Source organism: Rhinoderma darwinii, chromosome 3 (assembly GCF_050947455.1).
Source record: "Rhinoderma darwinii isolate aRhiDar2 chromosome 3, aRhiDar2.hap1, whole genome shotgun sequence".
Taxonomy (NCBI): domain Eukaryota; kingdom Metazoa; phylum Chordata; class Amphibia; order Anura; family Rhinodermatidae; genus Rhinoderma; species Rhinoderma darwinii.
The window spans coordinates 255,960,288-255,984,343 of NC_134689.1; the positions used below are offsets into that span (position 1 = coordinate 255,960,288).

General features: G+C 43.8%; 1 long non-coding RNA gene across 1 annotated transcript; it reads left to right on the forward strand.

The window, feature by feature from the left end:
* Positions 1–441: 441 nt before the first annotated feature.
* LOC142748043 (uncharacterized) lies at positions 442–24,056 on the forward strand. The gene is made up of 3 exons (XR_012882124.1): positions 442–506; positions 21,636–21,709; positions 23,987–24,056. It is a non-coding gene; the product is annotated as an uncharacterized LOC142748043 (long non-coding RNA).

A 24,056-nucleotide genomic window follows, 5' to 3' on the forward strand; every position in this document is an offset into this window, starting at 1 on the left:
CTGTGCCGCAATTGCAGACAGGAATAGGATATGTTCTATATTTTGCTTTTTAGTTCTACGGCCCGGACACACATCCGTAAATATACGGAAAGGTGTCCGTGGCCAATAGAAATTTGTGGGTCACCAGATTATCCTTAATTATGGATTTGTAATTACAGATAGAAACTTTGGTCATGTGCATGGGGCCTCATTTAGGGTTTTTTCTCAGAGCCAAATACATGCTACTTGTGGCTTCTTGAGGCTTCTGGTCAGGATTGGGTGGTCTGTGCATCCTCTTGCATTGTAAGACTTGAGGTGGGTATCCCAGAAAGGGTTTGATTGCCCCTTATAAAATAATTTTTGTTGTATCAAAAACTAGGCACAGTAACATCTCTTTACTGATCCAATTCATCTATAGCATATACCAGGAACGTATTATCACACCTCTTTCTTTCTTTTTTCTAGGTGTCTTATTTGAAAGTGAAGCGAGATATGGAATTCTCCAGTCAGCGGCATTAGAGGAATGGGTAATTCATATTATTAATTACTGATAAATATCAGGCTAGTTTCTAGCTCTGGACTTTTAGAGGTGTGGTAATCCCTTCCTGGTATATAAGGATATATGTCTAGTAGTACATATATTGGCTATAGATATTTAAGGGCATTGTAAATGCCTTTGTGTTCTACACATGGGTGCACTACATTTACATTTCAACATACACATTCATCACCATCTCCACTTCCCCAATGGGACATTTTTGGCTGGCATGGAGGGTATTTTGCCTGGCATAGGGAGAATTGTGAGCATTGTGGCTGTCCTCGTGGAATTGTAATTAGCATTGAAGGCATTGTTGCTGTCATTAGATGGCATTGTGACTTAGTTGGAGATGTGGTATTAAAATGGGCATTGTGTTTGGGAAAGTGATAGTTGTCATGAGAGCATTTTGTTTGTCTTGGGGCATTATGGTTCTCTTAAAGGAACAGTGTTACCACCAAAAAATTTTTAATATGTTAAAGATGTTAGTGCTTTATTAAAAACGTTTGGATTAATTTGTGTGTTTGTGTGTTACTTTTTTTTATTTTTACACTTTTTCTTCCCTATGGGGGCTGCCATTTTTTTTTCCATTTCTGTATGTGTCGATTAACGACACATACAGACATGGAATATGGCAGCTCCAGTCCCATAGGGACTGCGAACGGGGCCCGTTCCATCCACTAACATGTACGCCTCTGTGTGGGAACGGCGCATGCGCCGCTCCCACACAGTTCAATTTGAAATGCGCGCCGTCCGACGCCATTTTCCTGTGGACCGGAAGTCGCGGCCGGACAGTAAGATTACTACTTCCGGTCGCGGCTTCCGGACTTGTGCACATGGAGCAGCGGCAGCAGACGGAGCGGATGGACCGGAGGGAGCGGCGGCGACTGGAGCAGGTAAGGGATTTTTATGTATGTTTGTGTTTTACTGTGTGTTTACTAGTGTATGTAAACCTTCTACACTGTGTGTTAGCTCAAAAAATGGCGACACACAGTGTAGGAGGTTAGACCGTTCAAACCCCTCGTTTCTCCCGGCACTAGCCAGGATAAAGGAGGGGGGGGATGCTGAGAGCTCACTAGAGCGAGGGCTTTTTACCCAATTTTGCAGCATAAAGCAATGTGGTTGCTTTACCACATGCAATGCTGCAATTTTGGGAATGGCTCCATCTAGTGACCAGCAATGGGAAATATTATAAATTAGAATCCAATTGAATCCAATTTATAATATTTCCTGACTCGTGGAAAAAAAAAAAAATTAGAACAATGTTTAATCACCTATACACTAATTGTTTAACTAAAAAAAAAAAATCATGTTTTGCTGGCAACACATTCCCTTTAAGAGGCAATAAGTGAATTGTGGTTGAGTTTAGTCAGGAGTGGGGAAAAGGGAAAAGATGTGGTCTAGAAATGAATTAATATATAACTTTTATTGATCTGCATTAAAATTGTAATTGTTAAAAGTCTATCGGTGCAAACTGGTATGTGTGAGTGACCCCCAAACTCACATACCCTTGGCCTGGAATGATATAGTTGGTAATGTGTTGAGTGATTTCACTGTCACTATTGCTCTATTGTAGTCCATAAATCACTGAGCTGTAAATATTGAATGAAGCTCCAGATGGAGTGGAGTGGAGTCAATGTGTTAAATTGTAGCAATGTGTCAGTTAGGGAAACTAGGTTGTGCTAGATTGTGGGCTCATATTGTCTTTGCTGCGCTGTTGTGACGACAGGCAGCAAAGTAAATTTCAAATTGGCCCTGCAATGATTGAGTGAGCAGATATAATCTCTGCCAAGTGCACACCTTGCGTTATTGCCGCGTTGTTGGTAAGCAGTTATTGTAACAAACGCACCCTCACGCCGGTGTACTGCTCTTAGAACAGCAGCGTGGGGAGCGGCTGTATTCAGTGCTGCTGCCGCCCTCAGTTGTCAGCCCAGAGGCGGCGGATTGCGGCCGTCCTCCAGGTCGACTCTGCTGTGGAAGCGGTTATGAATAGGTCCAGTGACCGCGCTCAGCTGTCATCTGAGAGGCGGTCTGCAGAAATAACCCAGTGTGTGGGCTGAGTTGATGAGCGGAGCGGTGAGGGCTCGTTTGCCGAGACCCCACAGCCTCCCCGCAGCGGTCCTGCGGTCTGTACCCGTGGGTGAATAAATTATCACCCCGGGAGGACCGCACTGTGAAACACCAACCGTCAGGATAGGACGTGGCGATAGGCAGGAGAAATGCCCCAGCTGTTCAGTATTACACAGCGGGACACGTTGCAGGCAAAGTAGTGCAGCAGCACTTGAGCAGCTGGCAGCTGTCAGCCGCAATGTATATCGTGATCTGACCTGAGCAGAATAGAGACAAGTGTTTGCACCGAAGGATTGTGGATTATGCACCCGACGTGCGTTTCGCCAGCATTCTGGCTTCTTCCAGGGGTGGGAGGCCGCCATTGTAACGCCCTATAAATAGGGTCCTAATTGACTGACAGCCTCAAGAACCAATCAGAGACCTAGGTCTTGGCTGGTATAGTATTAGTGGAGTTCTCAATAGAAATTTTGTGAGAACATGCAATAGTTATTGGTAGGACACCATACAACTATCAAAATACGAACTCAAACAAAGTAAAATAAAATAAACGGCATATAGGTCCTGCGGATGTGAAAATGGTGGTAACCGGACGACAGGAAGATTGAGAAAAATAATGGAAAGAATATACATTGGAAAAATATATATATATATAAGATGGAAAAAGTGTAATGCAAAAAAAATAAATATATATATATATATATATATATATATATATATATATATATATATATATATAATGTAAACCACTATCCATCGTGTCAAAGGAAGCAACCAAAACGAAAGTTTTCATTAAGTCCAAATGGACTCACTGTGTTCATATTAAAGATCCATTCACTTTCCTTTTTCAGAAGTGTCTGATCTAAGTTGCCCCTTCTGATGCCCAGATGTATTTGGCACAGGGCCCAGCCTCTCAGGGCTGTCCAATTGGAATTGTGTACGTCCCCAAAGTGTCTGGCTATTGGAGTTGGATTAAATGGTTTATTCTTAATCCTGCAATCATTCTCATTTTTTTCAAAGTTGATTATAGAGTTAATGTGCTCATGGATCCGTATGCGCAGTTCTCTCTTGGTTTTCCCAATGTATTTGAGACCACATGGGCATTCAAGGCAATAGATCACACCAGGGGTGGAGCATCTTATGTGGTCTGAGATCCGATGGAGGGTACCACAGGCATCCACAAATTCTCTCTTGTCCACTAATACCCGACAGGCTCTACACATTCTGCACGGATAGAAACCAGGATTAAGTACTAGATTGTTCTTGTTTTTTCTCGAAAAGTGGCTCTGTACCAAAATATTTGAAATGGTTTTGCATTTCCTGTATCCCAGAGAGACTTTGCTGGCAAGAAGATTCTTGAGTACTGGGTCACTAAGTAAAATGTTCCAATGACGGTTCAGAATGTGTGTCATTTCATCCCAACTTTCATTAAAGTCAGTGACAAATCGGGGTTGGGATCGTTCTGTGTTTACCCTTATTTTTGGGGTCAACAGGGTTTCACGATCAGTCCTCAGCGCCCAGTTGTAGGCTTTCTTGATGTTCCTTTTACTATAGTTCCTAGCTGACAGCCTGTTCTTCAATTCTGTTGCCCGAGTCTTGAATAGCTGGAAGGTGGAACAGTTCCGTCTAAGCCGCAGGAATTCTCCCTTTGGAATGCCTCTAATAGTGTTAACAGAATGTGCACTTGTTGCATCCAAAAGGCTATTAGTGGCTGTTTTCTTGCGGTAAAGGTCTGTCTCAATTATGCCACGCTCGTTGGTAAATAGCCTCACATCCAGGAAAGGGATTGACTGTTGGTCATATGTGAGAGTCAATTTGAGGTTAAAGTTGTTGGTGTACAGGACCTCAATGTACTCTTCAAGTTCCCTAGATGGACCATTCCAGATGAGCAGTATGTCATCTATAAATCTGCGCCAGATATTGATCCTGGAAGTGAATTTGTCCATTTCGGGACAAAAAACGTGACATTCTTCCCACCAGCCCAAATATAAGTTGGCAAAGGTGGGTGCCACCGCTGCTCCCATTGCCGTTCCTCGTAGCTGCAGGTAAAACCTGCCATCAAAGAGGAAATAGTTGTGCTTCAGAATAAATGTAAGTGCACGTAGGACAAAGTTTTTCCGAGATGGATTGTAGCCCTCCTTTCTCTGCAAGAAAAATTCCACCGCTGTGCAGCCTACCTCATGGTCTATGACCGTGTAAAGGGACTCCACATCGCAAGTAGCGAGCCATTCGTTCTCCTCCAGGGAACTGCCATTCAGGTCTTTGAGCACCTGCATGGTATCTCTGGTGTGGGAGGGTAACTGATATACCAATTCGCGTAGTTCTTCGTCTAACCAGTGATTACATTTTTCAGTTAGGTTACCCACAACAGAGACAATCGGCCTCCCTGGAGGGTTAGTGGAGTTTTTGTGCACCTTTGGGAGGAGATAGAACGTTGCAATCCTAGGGTGCTGTACCCTCATAAAGTCCCTCTCTTTAGCAATTATGGCCCCCTCCTCAAAACCAACTTGGATCATGTCGTTATATTCCTTGAGAAATTGTTCAGTTGGGTCACCCCATAGTGGACGGTAACAGGCTTTATCCAATAGTTGCTTTTTAGCTTCCAGTAAGTATTTATCTTTGGACCAGATAACGACATTGCCCCCCCTTATCCGAATTCTTGAAAACAACATCATCCCATTTGCGCATTTCATGGAGTGCCCGTTCTTCGTCCAGGCTGAGATTGTGAGGTAGCCATTGGTTAGATAATGACTATAGGTCCTGGGATACTAAGTCAACAAAGACTTTGATTGGCTGTTTGGATAAGACATATAGTCGGTGTCATGTGGACATTGTAACTGTCCTCGCGGAATTGTAATTAGCATTGAAGGCATTGTTGCTGTCATTAGATGGCATTGTGACTTAGTTGGAGATGTGGTATTAAAATGGGCATTGTGTTTGGGAAAGTGGTAGTTGTCATGAAATCATTTTGTTTGTCTTGGGGCATTATGGTTCTCTTAAGAGGCAATAAGTGAATTGTGGTTGTCATGGTTGTATTCCGAATGGCTAAGGGGGCATTAAGGATAATGTGGCTGGCATTGTGGGACGGCTAAGGGGGCATTAAGGATAATGTGGCTGGCATTTTGGGACTTATGGCTGTAATAGAGCTATTGTAGCTGGGATAAGGGACATTGTGGATGTCATGGGGGCATAGTGGCTCTAATGAGTGCATTGTTGCTTGAATGGGAGCCATTGTGGCTGGTATTTGGATATTTGGATAAAACATATAGTGGGTGTTCTGTGGGCATTGCATCTTGCATTAGAAGCATTGTGCGTAGAATGGGGGCAATCTAGTTGGAATAGGGCCATTAATGGCATTGTAACTGGCATGGAGGGCATTGTGTAATTTCCGCATTTTCGTTGGCAAAAGGGGAATTGAGAGCATTGTGGCTGTAATGGAGATATTGTGGCTGGGCTCAGGGACAGTGTGGCAGTCATGTGGGCTTAATGGCTCTTATAGGAGCATTGTGGCTGGCACGTGGGCATTACTGCTGCCATAGGAGGAATTGTGGTTGACATAGGGACTTTGTAGTTGTCATGGGGGCATTGAGGTATGCAAAAAAGGCATTCAGGTCATTGTGGCTGATATGGAGTGCAATGTGGCGTTTGTGGTGGCATTGATGCTGGCATAGATCAATGGGCTTTCTGGTTGTTCGATAAATTTGTAATTGCCACTGAGGGCATTGTGGCTCGCATATGAGTAATTTGGGGATAGTGGCTGTCATGGGGGCATTGTGACAGTGTCATGAAGGCATTGTGGATTTTAGGTAAGCATTGTGTCTGGTAAAGTGGACAATGAGGGCATTGTGGTTGTCATGGGGCATTTTAGTTGTCATAGTTCTGTTGAAATTGGCTTAGGGAGCATTGAGGGCAAGGTGGCTGGCATTGAGAGCATTAGGTTATCGTGGAGCATAGTGGCTGGGATAAGGGACATTATGGACATTGCAGATGTCATGGCTGCATTTTGGCTGGGAAAGGGGAAATTTTTTTATTAAATGGGGGCAATTTAGCTGGCATTTAGAGCACTGTGGCTGGCATGGAGGACAATTTAGCGATCATAGGGGCATTGGGGCTGGCATTGGCAGCACTGTAGCTGCGCTAAAGAACACTGTGGCTTGCATAGTGGCATTTTGGCTGCTGGCATAATGGCAATTGACAGCATTTTTGTTGTTATGACGGCATTTGGCTGAAAAAATTATTACTTTTTTGACTGTCATGGGGCATTGTAGTAGTCATAGGGCCATTGAAGTCATTGTGGCTGTCATGGTTGTATTGCAGTTGGCTTAGGCGGCTTTGAGAGCAATGTGGTTTGGATACGGGGCATTGTGAAAGGAATAAAGGACACTGGACTTTGTAGCTGTCATGGGAACATTTAGCTGCCATATGAGATATTGGTGATTTCATAGAAACATTATGGCTGTCACGTGGTATTGCATGTAATGGGGGCTTTGTGGTTGGTTGGCATTGTGGCTGGCATGGAGGAAGTTTTGGATAACATTGAGGATATTATGACTGGAATAGGGACATAGCAAGTGTCATGAGAATATTGTGGCTTGCAGTTGTCATGGCTGGTGTTTGGGATTTGTGTCTGTCATGTCTTAGTTAGCAAAGGGGAAAGTGAGTTCATTGTGGCTTTAATAAAGGCATAGTGGCTCGCAGAAGAGCATTGATATTTTGTGGTTTCCATTTTGGCGTTCGGGCTGGCATAAGGGGCATTGTCGGCATTGTTGCATGGATAAAGTACATTGTGGTCGCATGATTGTTGATTTTCTGGCGGCTTTGTGGCTGTCATGGAGGGCATTTTATTTGTCATAGTGGCAATGTGCCCCTTATAAATGACATTGTGGGTTTCATGAGGGCATAGTCACTCTTACTGGAGCATTATTGCTAGCATTGGGCATTGTAAATGCCTTGGTGGCATTGAGGGCAATGTCATTGTCATGGGCGCATTGTGCCTTACATGGGAGCTTTGTGGCTGTTATGTGGGTAATTGTAGTTTGCATATAGATACTTAGGCCATTGTGTGTTGCATAAAGGACAATTTGGTGGTCATTGTAGCTTGGATAAGGGGTATCACCGGCTTTGCTGTTGGGATAAAGTACACCGTGGCTTGCATGGGGGCTTTGTGGCTGGCATAGTGGCCACTGACAGCATGGGAACTGCCATTATGGCATTTTGGTGGAGATAACGTAGATTGCGTGTGTCATGGGATCAATGTGGCTGTCATGGGGGTTTAGTGACTTTGGAGACCATGTAAATAACATATGGCATAATATGGCTATTATAAGAACCTTGTGGCTGGCATGGCGCATTGTAGATGGAATAAGGTACATTGTGGGTATTGTGAGGGCATTGTGCCTTGCCTGAAAAGCATTGTGGTGTTTTTTTTTAGGTATTGTGGCTGGCATGGAGGGCGCTATGGTTGTCATGTGGAGGCATTGATGACTTTGTGGTTGTCATGTGGGGGAAATTTTAGGGCTTTGTGGCATCATTGGAGCCATTTAGATGTGGTGGGACAATGTAGCGGTCATTGCTGCATTTTGGCTGTCATTGGAAAATTGTGGCTGTCATGACTTTTTAATTTAGGATTTGTGTGGACAATGTTTTTTTTTTTGCTATGAGTGGCACAGTATAGTTTATTTGTCTATTTTTCTTGCCTCTCTAGTGATTTGGCCACAAGTTGCAAGTCAGCTATTTTCGCTACTAGTTATATCACATTGTGTCTTAACTTGTGCATTATGGCTAGCATGGGGGCTTTGTGACTGTCATGTGGACATTGTGGTAGGCAGTGTGGAAGTGAGTACACTGCGGCTGGCATGGAGGGCTTTGTTTTCGACAAATTACAGCATTTTGGCTGTCTTGGGGGCATTTAAGGTATGTGGTTGTCATTGCATCCTTGTGGTTGGCATAAGGGGCATTGGCAGCATTGTTGCTGGGATAAAGTACATTGTGGCGGTCATGGTGGCATTTTGGCTGGAATGATATACCTAGCGGGTGTTAATGTGGCTGGCATTATTGCTGACATGGGGGCTTTGTGGTTGACATGGTGTCATTGTGGTTGGCCAAGGCGGAAGTGAGGGCACTGTGGCTGGTATAAATGCCATTGTGTCTTGTAAAAGGGGATGTGATAGCAATTTGGTAGTCATGGATGCAGTATAGTTGGCGTACGGTCATTAAAGGTTTGTGGTTGTTATTGGGCATTGTGGCTGGCAAAAGGGGCAATGTTGCTGAGATTAGGTACATTGTGTCTGGCATGGGGGCATTGTGGCTGGAATGTGGCATTATGGCTGGCATGAGGTCTTTGTGGCAGTCTTGGGGATATTGTTGTTGGTAAAGAAAAATTAAGGATATTCTGGCTGGCATGGAGGTCATTGTAACTGGAAAGGGAGGAAGGGAGGCATTTTGGTTATAATGGGGATTTGTGTCTGTCATAGAAGCGTTAACCCCTTCGCGCTCAGGTCAGTACTATTACGTCCTGCTGAGCGCATCGTTCGCGCTCAGCTCAGTAATAGTACTGACCTGAGTTAACACGGCGTCATCTTTCCCCGGCGCGTGTCTGAGCTGTGATACCTGCTGTTTCCGACAGCAGGCTATCACAGCTTAGTGTGCAGGGACCGATAGCGGTGGTCCCCGCCGATTAACCCCTTAGAAGCCGCGTTCAATAGCGATCGCGGCTTCTTAGGGGTTAAGCTGCCATTGCCGGCCTACTACACGATAGCGGGCCGCGATGGCTACTATGGCAACCAGAATCCTAACAATGGACTCTGGCTACGCCATCGACGGAAGCCTAGTGGGTCCTGACAAAGTCAGGACCCACTATGCTTGCTGTCAGCGAACAGCTGACAGCTCTAATACACTGCACTACGTATGTAGTGCAGTGTATTAGAATAGCGATCAGAGCCTCCTGCCCTCATGTCCCCTAGTGGAACAAAGTAAAAATAGTGTAAAAAAGTAAAAAAAAAGTTGTGTCAAAATAAGAAAATAAAAGATTTAAAAGTAATAAAAGTAAAAGTCCCCCTTTTTCCCTTATCAGTCCTTTATTATTAATAAAAATATATAAATAAACAAATAAACTATACATAATTGGTATCGCCGTGTCCGTAACGGCCTGAACTACAAAACGATGTCGTTATTTATCACATGCGGTGAATGCCGTAAGAGAAAATAATAATAAACCGTACCACAATCACAATTCTTTGGTCACTTCATCTCCCAAAAAATGGAATAAAAAGAGATCAAAAAGTCGCATGTACCTAAAAATGGTACTGATCGAAACAACAGTTCGTTACGCAAAAAATAAGTCCTCGCACGACTTTCCTGATGGAAAAAATAAAACATTTATGGCTCTTAGAATAAGGTAACACCAAAAATAAATTATATTTTACAAAATGTATTTTATTGTGCAAACGCCATAAGACATAAAATAAAACTATAAACATCTGGTATCACCGTAATCGTATCGCCCCGCAGAATAAAGTGAATATGTCATTTATAGCGCACGGTGAACGCTGTAAAAAAAATAGAATAAAAAACAATAGTAAAATTGCTGTTTTTTTAGTCACCGCGCCACTTAAAAATAGAATAAAAACTGATCAAAAAGTCGCATGCACCCCAAGAAAACTACAATGAATTCCTCAAGGTCTCTAGTTTCCAAAAAGGGGTCACTTTTGGGGGGTTTCCACTGTTTTAGCACCACAAGACCTCTTCAAACCGGACATGGTGCCTAATAAATTAAATTAAATTAATTAAATGTCACCTCTACTTTGCTCTAAATTCCTGTGAAACACCTAAAGGGTTAATAAACTTTCTATATGCTGTTGTGAATACTTTGAGGGGTCTAGTTTCTGAAATGGGGTGTTTGATAGGGGTGTCTAATATATGGGCTCCTCAAAGCAACTTCAGAACTGAGCTGGAAACTAAAAAATAAAATAAAAATGAGGCAATACTTCGCTTCTTACATTATACTCATAATGAGCCGTGCCCACCCCGAGATGACCCCAGTTTTGACCGTTTGTATAAACGGAGACCCCTATTAGACCGTTTCAGTGCCCGGTTTTCCCAAGCATACACCCCCGAGAAGTGTATTTCTGTTGATGAGTCCCTGGTACATTTTAAAGGGAGGCTTCAATTCCGCCAGTACCTGCCGTGTAAGAAGGTGTATGGCGTGAAGATGTATAAGCTGTGCGAGAGTGCATCAGGGTATACCTACAAATTTAGGATATATGAAGGGACGGACACCAATATTCAGCCCCCAGAATGCCCCCCCTTACTGGGAGTTAATACAAAAATTGTGTGGGATTTGGTGCACCCACTGCTGGACCAGGGTTACCACCTCTACCTGGATAATTTTTATACCAGCTTCCCACACTTCAACTGCCTCGCTTCCAGAAGTCCTGCTGCATGCGGCACTGCTACAAGAAACCAGAGAGGCCTCCCTAAGACTCTGCTTGGGCAAACAAGAAGGGGTGGGAGCAGGGCACATTCTAGCAGCAACATATTGTGTGTCAAGTACAAGACCAGGGAGATGCCACACCAGTACCCATGTACCTGTACGAGGTACCAGTACAGAGACCCCCCAAACCAGACTGCATCCTGGACTACAATAGGTACATGGGAGGGGTGGACTTGTCAGATCAAGTCCTGAAGCCCTACAGTACTTCTGGAAGCGAGGCCACACGCATCGTACCAGGGCAACACTTTTTAGGAGAAGTTCCCCAAACTGGCAAGAAGGGAAAAAGTCAAAAGAGGTGCAGAGTCTGCTATAAGAGGGGGATAAGGGAGGACACAATATATCAATGTGACGCGTGTCCCGAAAAACCAGAGCTCTGTATGAAAGAGTGTTTTAAAATTTATCATCCATCCCTTTATTTTTAATTTTACCCCAGTTTTACTCGCTCTGATCCACTTCGCACAGCTTACCCCTCCTCATCTTTCCCCTCTGAGCCCTGCTGTGTGCCCAGGCAGCTGATAACAGCCACATGTAGGGTATTGCCGTACCCGGGAGAACCAACATTACAGTTTATGAGGTGTATATCTCCGGTGGCGCATGCTGGGCACAATATATCGGACACTGAATTGGCATATATGTATAGAAAATTGCAAATTTCACTCTGCACCAACTGCTGCACATTATCTTTTACACAATACCTGTGGGGTCAAAATGCTCACTACACCTCTAGATGAATGCCTTAAGGGGTGTAGATTTTAAAACAGGGTCACTTCTCGGGGGTTTCAACTGTACCGGTACCTTAGGGGCTTCTGCGTACAAGACTTAGCACCAGAAAAGCTTCAGTAGGCCTAATGGTGGTCCTTTCCTTCTGAGCCCTGCCGTGTGCCCAGGCAGCTAATAACAGCCACATGTAGGGTACTGCTGTACCCGGGAGAACCCACATTACAGTTTATGGGGTGTATGTCTCCGGTGGCACATGCTGGGCACAATATATCTGACACTGACATGGCATATATATAGAAAATTGCAAATCTCACTCTGCACCATCTGCTGCGCATTATCTTTTACACAATACCTGTGGCGTCAAAATGCTCACTACACCTCTAGATGAATTCCTTAAGGGGTGTCGTTTTTAAAACAGGGTCACTTCTCAGGGGTTTCAACTGTACTGATACCTCAGGGGCTTCTGCACACATGACTTAGCACCAGAAAATTCCCAGTAGGCCACATGGTGGTCCTTTCCTTCTGAGCCCTCCCATGGGCCCAAACGGCAGTTGATCACCACACATAGGGTATTGCCACACTCAGGACAAATTGGGCAACAAAATGGGGTATTTTATTCCTTGTGAAAATAAGAAATTTTGAGCCAAAACTACCTCTTATTGGAAAAAATATATTTTTTTTTAATTCACAGCCCAATTCAAATAAATTCTGTGAAAAAACTGTGGGGTCTAAATGGTCACAACACCCATAAATAAATTCTTTGAGGGGTGTAGTTTCCAAAATGGGGTGACTTCTGGTGGGTTTTCATTGCTTTGATACCTCTGGGGTTCTGCAAATGCAACATGGCACCCGAAAACCAATCCAGCAAAATCTGGGCTCCAAATTACACATAGCGCTCCTTTCCTTCTGAGGCCTCCCATGGGCCCAAACGGCAGTTTATCACCACAAATGGGGTATTGCCGAACTCAGGACAAATTGGGCAACAGATTGGGGTATTTTATTCCTTGTCAAAATAAGAAATTTTTAGCCAAAACTACCTCTTATTGGAAAAAATTACATTTTTTTTAATTCACAGCCGAATTCAAATAAATTCTGTGAAAAAACTGTGGAGTCTAAATGGTCACAACACCCATAAATGAATTCCTTGAGGGGTGTAGTTTCCAAAATGGGGTCACATCTGGTGTGTTTCCATTGCTTTGATACCTTTGGGGCTCTGCAAATGCGACATGGCACCCGAAAACCAATCCAGCAAAATCTGGGCTCCAAAGAACACATAGCGCTCCTTTCCTTCTAATACCTCCCATGGGCCCAAACGGCAGTTTATCACCACAAATAGGGTATTGCCGCACTCAGGACAAATTTGGCAACAAAATGGGGTATTTTATTCGTTGTGAAAATAAGACATTTTGAGCCAAAACTACATCTTATTGGAAAAAAGTGGTTTTTTTTTAATTCACAGCCCAATTCAAATAAGTTCTGTGAAAAAACTGTGGGGTCTAAATGGTCACAACACCCATAAATAAATTCCTTGAGGGGTTTTGTTTCCAAAATGGGGTCACTTTTGGTGGGTTTCCATTGCTTTGATACCTCTGAGGCTCTGCAAATGCGACATGGCACCCGAAAACCAATCCAGCAAAATCTGGACTCCTAAGAACACATAGCGCTCCTTTCCTTCTGAGTCCTCCCATGGGCCCAAACGGCCGTTTATCACCAGAAATGGGGTATTGCCGCACTCAGGACAAATTGGGCAACAAAATGGGGCATTTAGTTCCCTGTGAAAATAAGAAATTCTGATCAAAAATGACATCTTATTGGAAAAATTGTCATTCTTTTAATTTCACAGCCCAATTCAAATACGCGCTGTGAAAAAACTACGGGGTCAAAATGGTAACAATAACCATAAATGAATTCCTTGAGGGGTGCAGTTTCCAAAATGGGGTCAGTTTTGGGGGATTCCTACTGTTTTGGCACCTCAACACCTCTCCAAACCTGGCATGCTGCCTAAAATATATGCTAATAAAAAAGAAGCACCAAAATGCACTAGGTGCTTCTTTGCTTCTGGGGCTTGTGTTTTAGTCCACGAGAACACTAGAGCCACATGTGGGACATTTCTAAAAACGGCAGAATCTGGACAATACATATTTAGTAGTGTTTCTCTGGTAAAACCTTCTTTGTTACAGAAAAAAAATAGAATAAAATTGAAATTCAGCAAGAAAAATGAAATTTGCAAATTTCACCTCCACTTTGCTTTAATTCCTGTGAAATGCCTGAAGGGTTAAAAAACTTTCTAAATGCTATTTTGAATACCTTGAGGGGTCTAGTTTTTAAAATGGGGTGTTTTATGGGGGTTTCTAATACATAGGCCCCACAAAGCCTCTTCAGAACTGAACAGGTACCTTAAAAAAAAGACTTTTTAAATTTTCTTAAAAATATGAGAAATTGGTGTTCATGTTCTAAGCCTTGTAACGTCCAAGAAAAATAAAATAATGCTCTAAAAACTATGCAGATCTAAAGTAGACATATGGAAAATGTGAACTAGTAACTATTTTGGCTGGTATAACCATTTGTTTTACAAGCACATGCATTTAAATTTGGAAAAATGCTATTTTTTCAAATTTTGCAATTTTTCACAAATAAACACTGAATATATCGACCAAATTTTACCACTAACATAAAGCCCAATGTCTCACGAGAAAACAATCTCAGAATCGCTTGGATAGGTTTAAGCATTCCGACGTTATTACCACATAAATTGAAATATGTCAGATTTAAAAAATAGGCTCTGAGCCTTAAGGCCCAAACTAGGCTGCGTCCTTAAGGGGTTAAGGCTTGTGGTCATAGAGGCATTGTGGCGAGGATAAGGTACATTGACAGCATTGCTGCACTTATAAAGTACATTGTAGCTTGCATTGGGGCTTTGTGGGTGGTATGGAGTCATTCTTTTTGGAAAGGGGGCATTGAGGGTATTCTTGCTGACATGAAGGGCATGATAACTGGCATAATTCCTTTGGGTTGACAAAAAAGGAATTGAAAGCACTACGGCTGGCATGAAGCTCATTGCGGCTGTAATAAAGACATAGTTGCTGGGATAAGGGACATTGTGGAAATGAGAGCTGGCATGGAGAGCATTGAGGTATTTATGTTGGCATTGTGGTTTCTAATAAGGCTTTGTAGCTGTCATGGGGCATCTATGCCATCAAAGGGCATTGTGTTTGTCATGGTTGTTTTGCGGTTGGCCTATTGCTCTTGCCATGTAAAGTTTTGTCGTTGTCATGGGGGCATTTGAGGCATTCAGGGTGATTTTACTGCTATAAAGGACATAGTGGCATGACATCCTGTTTTTCTATTAATTTTATTTCTCTCCCTGAGGAGGTGAACACTCTACCTGAGTTTATTTAGGACTTTGCTGATGTTTTTTCTAAAAAGGCCTCTGAAGAGTTACCTCCTCCTAGAGAATACGATTGTGCTATCTAATTGGTACCAGGAGCTAAGCTCCCTAAGGGTAGGATAGTTAATCTCTCTTGTCCCGAACGTGAAGCCATGAGAGGATATATCCAGGAATGCCTGGCCAAGGGTTACATTCGCCCCTCTACTTCTCCGGTAGGTGCTGGCTTCTTCTTCGTAGGGAAGAAGGATGGTGGTCTTAGGCCATGCATTGACTACCGAAACTTGAATAAGGTCACTGTAAGGAACCAGTATCCCCTTCCTTTGATTCCTGATCTCTTCAATCAGGTTCAGGGGGCCCAATGGTTCTCTAAGTTTGATCTACGAGGGGCTTATAACCTTATCCGCATCAAAGAGGGGGATGAGTGGAATACTGCGTTTAACACGCCCGAAGGTCATTTCGAATACCTCGTCATGCCCTTTGGGTTGTGTAATGCTCCCGCGGTCTTCCAGAATTTCATAAATGAGGTTTTAAGAGACTACCTGGGGGTATTTCTTGTAGTGTACCTTGATGACATACTTGTGTTTTCCAAGGACTGGTCCTCCCACATTGAGCATGTCAGGAAGGTGCTCCAGGCCCTTCGGGAAAACAAACTGTTTGCTAAGACCGAAAAATGTGTTTTGGGGTGCAGGAGATACCATTTTTGGGTCAAATCCTCACTCCTCATGAATTCCGCATGGACCCTGCCAAGGTTCAGGCTGTGGCTGAATGGGTCCAACCTGCCTCCCTGAAGGCGATACAGTGCTTCCTGGGGTTTGCTAATTACCACAGGAGATTTATTGCTAACTTTTCGGTCATCGCTAAGCCTCTTACGGATCTTACTCTCAAGGGTGCTGATATCCTCCACTGGCCTCCGAAGGCGGTCCAGGCTTTTGAGATCTTTAAGAAGTGCTTTATCTCTGCCCAGTGCTGATTCAGCCTAACCAAATGGAGGCATTCATTGTGGAGGTTGACGCCTCCGAGGTGGGAGTGGGTGCTGGTACCAGGTCTCTCACCCATCTCCGTCCCTGTGCCTAATTTTCTAGGAAGTTCTTGCCCACTGAGAGTAACTATGACATTGGCAACCGCCAACTCTTAGCCATTAAATGGGCATTTGAAGAGTGGCGCCACTTCTTGGAGGGGGCTAGGCACCAGGTAACGGTCCTTACCGACCACAAGAATCTGGTTTTCCTAGACAAGCTCGATGGGTGTTGTTTTTTACTAGATTCAACTTTGTGGTCACCTATAGGGCTGAGTCTAAAAATATTAAAGCTGATGCACTGTCGCGTAGCTTCATGGTCAGTCCTCCTTCGGAGGAGGATCCTGCTTTTGTTTTGCCCCCAGGTATAATCATATCCTCTGTTGGTTCTGACTTAGTCTCCGAAATTGCGGCTGATCAAGGTTCAGCTCCCGGGAACCTTCCTGAGAACAAGCTGTTTGTTCCCCTGTAATTCCGGTTAAGGGTACTCAGGGTAAATCATGACACTGCACTATCTGGCCATCCTGGCATCCTGGGTACCAAGCACCTCATTTCTAGAACCTATTGGTGGCCTGGGTTGCCTAAAGACGTTAAGGCCTACATCGCCGCTTGTGAAATTTGTGCTAGGTCCAAGACTCCCAGGTCCCGACCAGCAGGCTTACTATGTTCTTTAGAGATTTCAGAGAGAAAAGCACGGCGCCACATAGTGTGAGTAAGCCCAAGAAATAACAAACTTAGTTTGACAGATGGAGGCTTACCACAGGTGAAAATGTCAGGAGCGGGTAAAAGGTAGATAAGTGATGGATGAGTGCTGCTGCCGAGATCCCAGCCGGTCAATCTTTGAAGGACCACCGCAATGTGAATGAGTAATTTGTTTGAAAAAACGGGACCCCATACGGCGCTGCTACTCAGGAACGAATGCAGTAGTAGTTTAGAATTGATACTTTATTGTAGGCTACGCGTTTCAATGCCGCACCGGCATCTTCCTCAGGCCACAAACCTTTTTTTTTTCTATATAAAGATGTAGGGGTTTGTGGCCTGAGGAAGATGCCGGTGCGGCATTGAAACGCGTAGCCTACAATAAAGTATCAATTCTAAACTACTACTGCATTCGTTCCTGAGTAGCAGCGCCGTATGGGGTCCCGTTTTTTCAAACAAATTACTCATTTACTATGTTCTTTGTCCATTCCCCAGAGACCTTGGACCCATATCTCCATGGATTTTATCACCGATCTGCCTCCATCCCAAGGCAAGTCGGTGGTGTGAGTTGTAGTAGACCGCTTCAGTAAGATGTGCCACTTTGTGCCCCTCAAGAAACTACCCAATGCCAAGACGTTACCTACCTTGTTTGTCAAACACACCCTGCGTCTCCATGGGGTTCCTGTCAATATTGTTTCTGACAGAGGGGCACAATTTGTTTAATTGTTTTGGAGAGCTTTCTGTAATAAGTTGGAGATTGATTTGTCCTTCTCTTCGGCCTTCCATCATGAAACTAATGGCCAAACTGAGAGGACTAATCAGTCTCTAGAACAATATTTAAGGTTTTTTATCTCTCACTGTAAATATGATTGGGTCTCCTTCATTCCCCTCGCCGAATTTTCCCTTAATAACCGGGTCAGTAACTCGTCAGGGGTCTCCCCTTTTTCTGTAATTTTGGGTTTAATCCATGGTTCTCCTCCGTTTCACTTGGTGGTTCCAACAATCCCGAGGTAGATGTTGTTCATCGGGAACTGTGCACAGTGTGGGCCCAGGTTCAGGAGAACCTTGAGGCGTCCCAGAGCATACAAAAGACTCAGGCAGATAAAAGACATTCTGCTAACCCCTTGTTTGTGGTCGGGGATCTGGTGTGGCTGTCTTCAAAAAACTTGCGCCTTAAAGTTCCGTCCAAAAAGTTTGCTCCCCGGTATATAGGGCCATACAAGGTCATTGAGGTCCTTAACCCTGTCTCCTTCCGGCTGGAGTTACCCCCAACCTTTCAAATACACGACGTGTTTCATGCCTCCCTTCTGAAACGCTGCTCCCCGTCCTTTGCTACCTCGAGGAAACCTCCGGTCCCTGTTCTCACCCCTAAAGGGGTAGAATAAGAGATGGCCAAGATTGTGGACAGCAGGATGGTCCAAGGCTCCCTCCAGTACCTGGTCCATTGGAGAGGATACGGGCCTGAGGAGAGGACTTGGGTACCCGCCCGGGATGTTCATGCTGGGTTATTACTCAGGAGGTTCCATCTTTGGTTCCCCAATAAGCCAGGTCCACATAGGAAGGGTCCAGTGGCCCCTCATAAAAGGAGGGGTACTGTAAAGGATCTGCCAGACACCGCTTCTGTGTCGACGCCCATGGTTAATCAGTCTGCATCTGTCCCTAGGTCTGATAGAGTGACTCGATCTGCTACCACTCAGGCTGGTAGGCTGAGGAGTGGGAGAACCTATCACAGCCTGGCCAGACGGTTCTAGCTCCCGCCCTTGGTCTATTTATACCTTCATTTGCTGTCTGTCCTTTGCCTGTGATTCTTGTGTTTCCTGGCTCTGCTGTTCCTGCTAATACCATTGACCTCTGCTTGGAGGCTTTCTTTTCGGAAAGGGGGCATTGAGTGCATTGTGGCTGACATGAAGGGCATTGTAACTGGCATAATCCCATTGTGGTTGGCAAAAAATGAAATGGAGAATTCTGTTTGGCATGGAGTTCATTGTGGCTGTAATAAAGACATAGTGGGTGAGATAAGAGACCTTGTCGGTGTCATGAGGGCATTTTGGCGGAGATAAGGGATTTTGCGAATGTTATAGGAACATTGTCATGGGGCATTGTAGTTGTCATAGGGGTATTGAGGCCATTGTGGTTGTCATGCTTGTATTGTGGTCGGTTTAGGGCATTGAGGGCAATGTTGCTGGCATAACGGGTTTTAAGGGCATTGTGGGTGGAAATAGAGATACTGTAGACATTGTAGCTGTCAAAAGGATATTTTGGTTTGGATATGGGTTATTGTTGATTTATTGATGTCATTGTGACTTTCATGGGGTTTTCGTGGCTGTCATGGGGCTTTGTGGTTGGTTGGCAATGTGGCTGGCATGGTGAACACTGTGGTTACCATAGGGGCATTTAGGCTGGGATAAGGGACATAGCAGGTGTCCTAAGGCCAAAAGTATGTGAGGACATTTTGGCAGTCATGGAGGCAGTATGTTTGGCATACGGTTATTAAATGTTTGTAGTTGTCATTGGGGCATTTTGGCTGGAAGGTGACATTATGGCTGATATAAGGGCTTTGTGGCTGTCTTGGAGATATTGGGGTTGGCAAATAGAAAATTAAGGTCATTCTGGCTGGCATGGAGGTCATTGTAACTGGCAAAGGAGAAAGTGAGGGCACTTTGGTTATAATGGGGATTTGTGGCCGGCGTAGGAGCATTAAAGGCTTGTGGTAGTCATGGAGGCTTTGTGGCGAGGTTCATTGACAGCGTTGTTGCAAGGATAAAGTACATAGGCATTAGGGCTGGCATGGAGAGCATTGAGGTATTTATATTGGCATTGTGGCTGCTAAAGTGGCTAATGAGGCATTATAGCTATCATGGGTCAATTAGGCCGTCAATAGTTGTTTTGCCGTTGGCCTATTGATGTTGCCATGTAAGGCTTTGTAGTTGTCATGGGGCATTGGGGTAAACATAGGAGAGATTCAGCGTAATTTTACTGCTATGGAGAACATTGTGGCCTTCATAGGGGCATTGTGGCTGACATAGAGAGCATTGTGGTTTTCCTCAGGAAACTCTAATTGGCATTGGTGTCTTTGTTGCTGGTATATGATGCATTCCAGGATTATGGTTGTCAGGGGACATTGTTTCTTTCATGGGGGCACCGTGATTTTGATTAGAGACAGTGTGGCTGTCATAGTGGTATTGTGCCTGTTATAAAGGACATTGTGGGCTTCATGAGGGCATAGTCACTTATACAGAAGCTTTGTTGCTAGCATTGGGCATTGTGGCTGCTTTGGGGGCATTGAGGGCATTGTCTTCATGGGTGTATTGTATCTTACATGGGAGCTTTGTGGCTTTTTCGTTTGGATATGGATATTGAGGCCTTCTGTGCTGCATAGAGGACATTTTGGTGGTCATTGTGGCATTGCTGCTGGGATAAAGTGCACTGTGGCTGGCATGGGGGCTTTGTGGCTGGCATTGACAGAATGGTGGCTGTCATTGAGGCATTATTGCTGAGATAACCGAGATTGCGTGTATCATGGAATCAATGTAGCTGTCATGGGGGTTTAGGGAATTAAAAGGAGGCAATGTTAGAAACATAGGGCATAATGTGGCTAATATAAGAACCTTGTGGCTGGCATGGGGGCGTTGTAGATGGGATAAGGTACATTGTGGGTGCTATGAGGGCATTGTGGTTGGCCTGAACAGCATTGTGGCTTTTTTTGGTGTATTGTGGCTGGCATGGAGGGCACTACGGTTGTCATGTGGAAATTTTAGTTGGCTTAGCAGGTATTAAAAGTATTGTGATTTTCTTAGGGGGCATTGATGACTTTGTGGTTGCCATGTGGGGAAAATGTGGTCTTTATGGCTGGCATTGGAGCTATTTAGATGTTGTGGGACAATGTAGCTGAAATAGGTGCATTTTGGCTATCATTGGAACATTGTGGCTGTCATGAATTTAGGAGAGCAAATAAGAAAAATGTATTTTACTCAAAGGGTTTTTGTTCCAGAAGGCACAAGTTAAGTGAGAAACTTCTATTCAAACCACTGAGTAAAAGTATATTTCAGTTCTTATGTAGGGCTGTTAAATGTTGATAAATTTCCTGATAGTGTGTTCATGAAAGCCTTCCTGAAATAAGGTTTATTTTTGTTGGTTTTTTTGGGGGGCAGGATTTCATTTTATATTGCTTTATATGGCGTAGTATAGTTGATGTGTCTCCTTTTCTTTGTCTCTCTAGTGATTTAGCCAGAAGTTGCAGCTCCATATACAGCTATTTTAGCTACTAGTGATATCACTGTGTGTCGTAACTTGGCGCGTGTGAGGTCTTTATTCAATGTGTGATATTTTTCCTGATGGATGATATTCGCTATATTGTGTCCTCTCTAGGCCACATTTAGGTCCATGTCATACATGAGTTGTAAATGGTCCACTGAAGAGATTGTAGAATGTTTTTCTGTTTTATACAGATGTGGAGGAGAGTGTTATTTCTTCTTAGCATCTGATCTTTGGTGTGTTTGATGACTAAGTTAGGAGTTGTGATTAGAGACAATTATTTTCTACTTGTGGCTTCTAGTCGGGAAGGGGTGATCGGTGCATAGTCTTGGATAGGAAGACTTGTGGTGGGATCTCTAGTTTGGCTCCTCAGAATGTATCTCAGAAAGGGTTTAATGGCACACTTAAATCTCTTTACTCTTTCCAATACATCTATAGCATATATCAGGAACGTATTATCACACCTCTTTCTTGATTTTTTTTCTAGGTGTCTATTTGGAAGTGAAGAGAAGCAAGATACGGAATCCTCCAGACAGTGGCAATAGAGGAATCAAATGACTGGTAATTAATATTATTATTAATTACTGATAATTATCAGGCTAGTTTCTAGCTCTGGACTTTCAGAAGTGTGGTAATACCTTCCTGGTATATAAGGATATATATCTAGTAGTACTTATGTTGGCTATAGATATTTAAGGGCATTGTAAATGCCTTTGTGTTCTACACATGGGTGCACTGCATTTACATTCCAACATACACATTCATCACCATCTCCAATTCCCAAATGGGAAATTTTTGGCTGGTATGGAGGGTATTGTGGCTGGCATAGGGAGAATTGGGGGCATAGGGTCTGTCCTCGCGGAAATTGTAATTAGGATCGAAGACAGTGCTGTAATATGATGCATTCCGTGATTGTTTGTTGTCAGAGGACATTGTGGCTTTTATGGTAACATCGTGACTGGGAATTAGAGATAGTTTGGCTGTCATGAGGACATTGTGACTTTTTTGGAGGCATTGTGATATTTGTGTTGGGATTGTGACTGGTAAAGTGAACAATGAGGGCATTGTGACTTAGTTGGAGTTGTGGTATTAAAATGGGCATTGTGTTTGGGAATGTGGTAGTTGTCATGAGAACATTTTGTTTGTCTTGGGGTATTATTAAGAGGCAATAAGTGAATTGTGGTTGTCATGGTTGTATTCCGAATGGCTAAGGGGGCATTAAGGATAATGTGGCTGGCATTGTGGGACTTGTGCCTGTATAGAGCTATTGTAGCTGAGATAAGGGACATTGTGGATGTCATGGGGGCATAGTGGCTGTTATGAGTGCATTGTTGCTTGAATGTTAGCCATTGTGGCTGGTATTTGGCTATTTGGATAAGATATATAGTGGGTGTTCTGTGGGCATTGTGTCTTGCATTAGGGGCATTGTGCATAGAATGGGGGCAATCTAGTTGGAATAGGGCTATTAATGGCATAGTGACAGGCATGGAGGGCATTGTGTCATTTCTGCATTTTCGTTGGCAAAAGGGGAATTGAGAACATTGTGGACCTTGCAGATGTCATGGCTGCATTTTTCCTGTGAAAAGGGACATTGTTAATTTCATGGGTACAATTTAGCTGGCATTTAGAGCACTGTGGCTGGCATGGAGGACCATTTACGATCATGGGGCATTGGAGCTGGCATAAGAGGCATTGGCAGCACTGTGTCTGCGCTAAAGTACATTGTGGCTCGCATAGTGGCATTGTGGCTCCTGGCATAATGACTGTCATGGGGCATTGTAGTTGTCATAGGGCTATTGAAGCCATTGTGGCTATCATGGTTGTATTGCAGTTAACTTAGGCAGCATTGAGAGCAATGTGGTTTGGATAAGGTGCATTGTGAAAAGGAATAAGGGACACTGGACTTTGTATCAGTCATGGGGACATTTTAGCTGCCATATGGGATATTGGTTAGAAGCATTATGGCTGTCACGTGGTATTGGATGTAATGGGGGCTTTGTGGTTGGTTGGCATTGTGGCTGGTAGGGAGGAAGTTGTGGCTAACATTGAGGATATTATTACTGGGATATGGGACATAGCGAGTGTCATGAGGATATTGTGGCTTGCAGGTGTCATTATGGCTGGCACGGGGATTTGTGTCTGTCATGTCTTGGTTAGCAAAGGGGAAAGTGAGTTCATTGTGGCTTTAATAAAGGCATAGTGGCTTGCAAAGGAGCATTGACATTTGGTGGGTTCCATTTTGGCCTTCGGGCTGGCATAAGGGGCATTGATGGCATTGTTGCATGGATAAAGTACATTGTGGTCGCATGATTGTTGATTTTCTGGCGGCTCTTTAGATGTCATGGAGGGCATTTGACTGTCATAGTGGCATTGTTTCCCTTATAAATGACATTGTGAGTTTCATGAGGGCATAGTCACTCTTACAGTAGCATTATTGCCAGCATTGGGCATTGTAAATGCCTTGGTGTCATTGAGGGCAATGTCATTGTCATTGGCGCATTGTGCCTTACATGGGAGCTTTGTGGCTGTCATGTGGTTAATTGTAGTTTGCATATAGATACTGAGGCCATTGTGTGTTGAATAAAGGACATTTGGGTGGTCATTGTAGCTTGGATAAGGGGTATCACCGGCATTGCTGCTGGGATAAAGTACACTGTAGCTGGCATGGGGAATTTGTGGCCGGCATAGTGGCCACTGACAGCGTGGTTGCTGCCATTAAGGCATTTTTGTGGATTTCATTAGAAACTAGGCAGACTAAAATCTCTTTACTGTTTCCAATACATCTATAGCATATACCAGGAATGTATTATCACACCTCTTTCTTGATTTTTTTTCTAGGTGTCTACTTGAAAGTGAAGAGAAGCAAAATATGGAATTCTCCAGACAGCGGCAATAGAGGAATCAAATG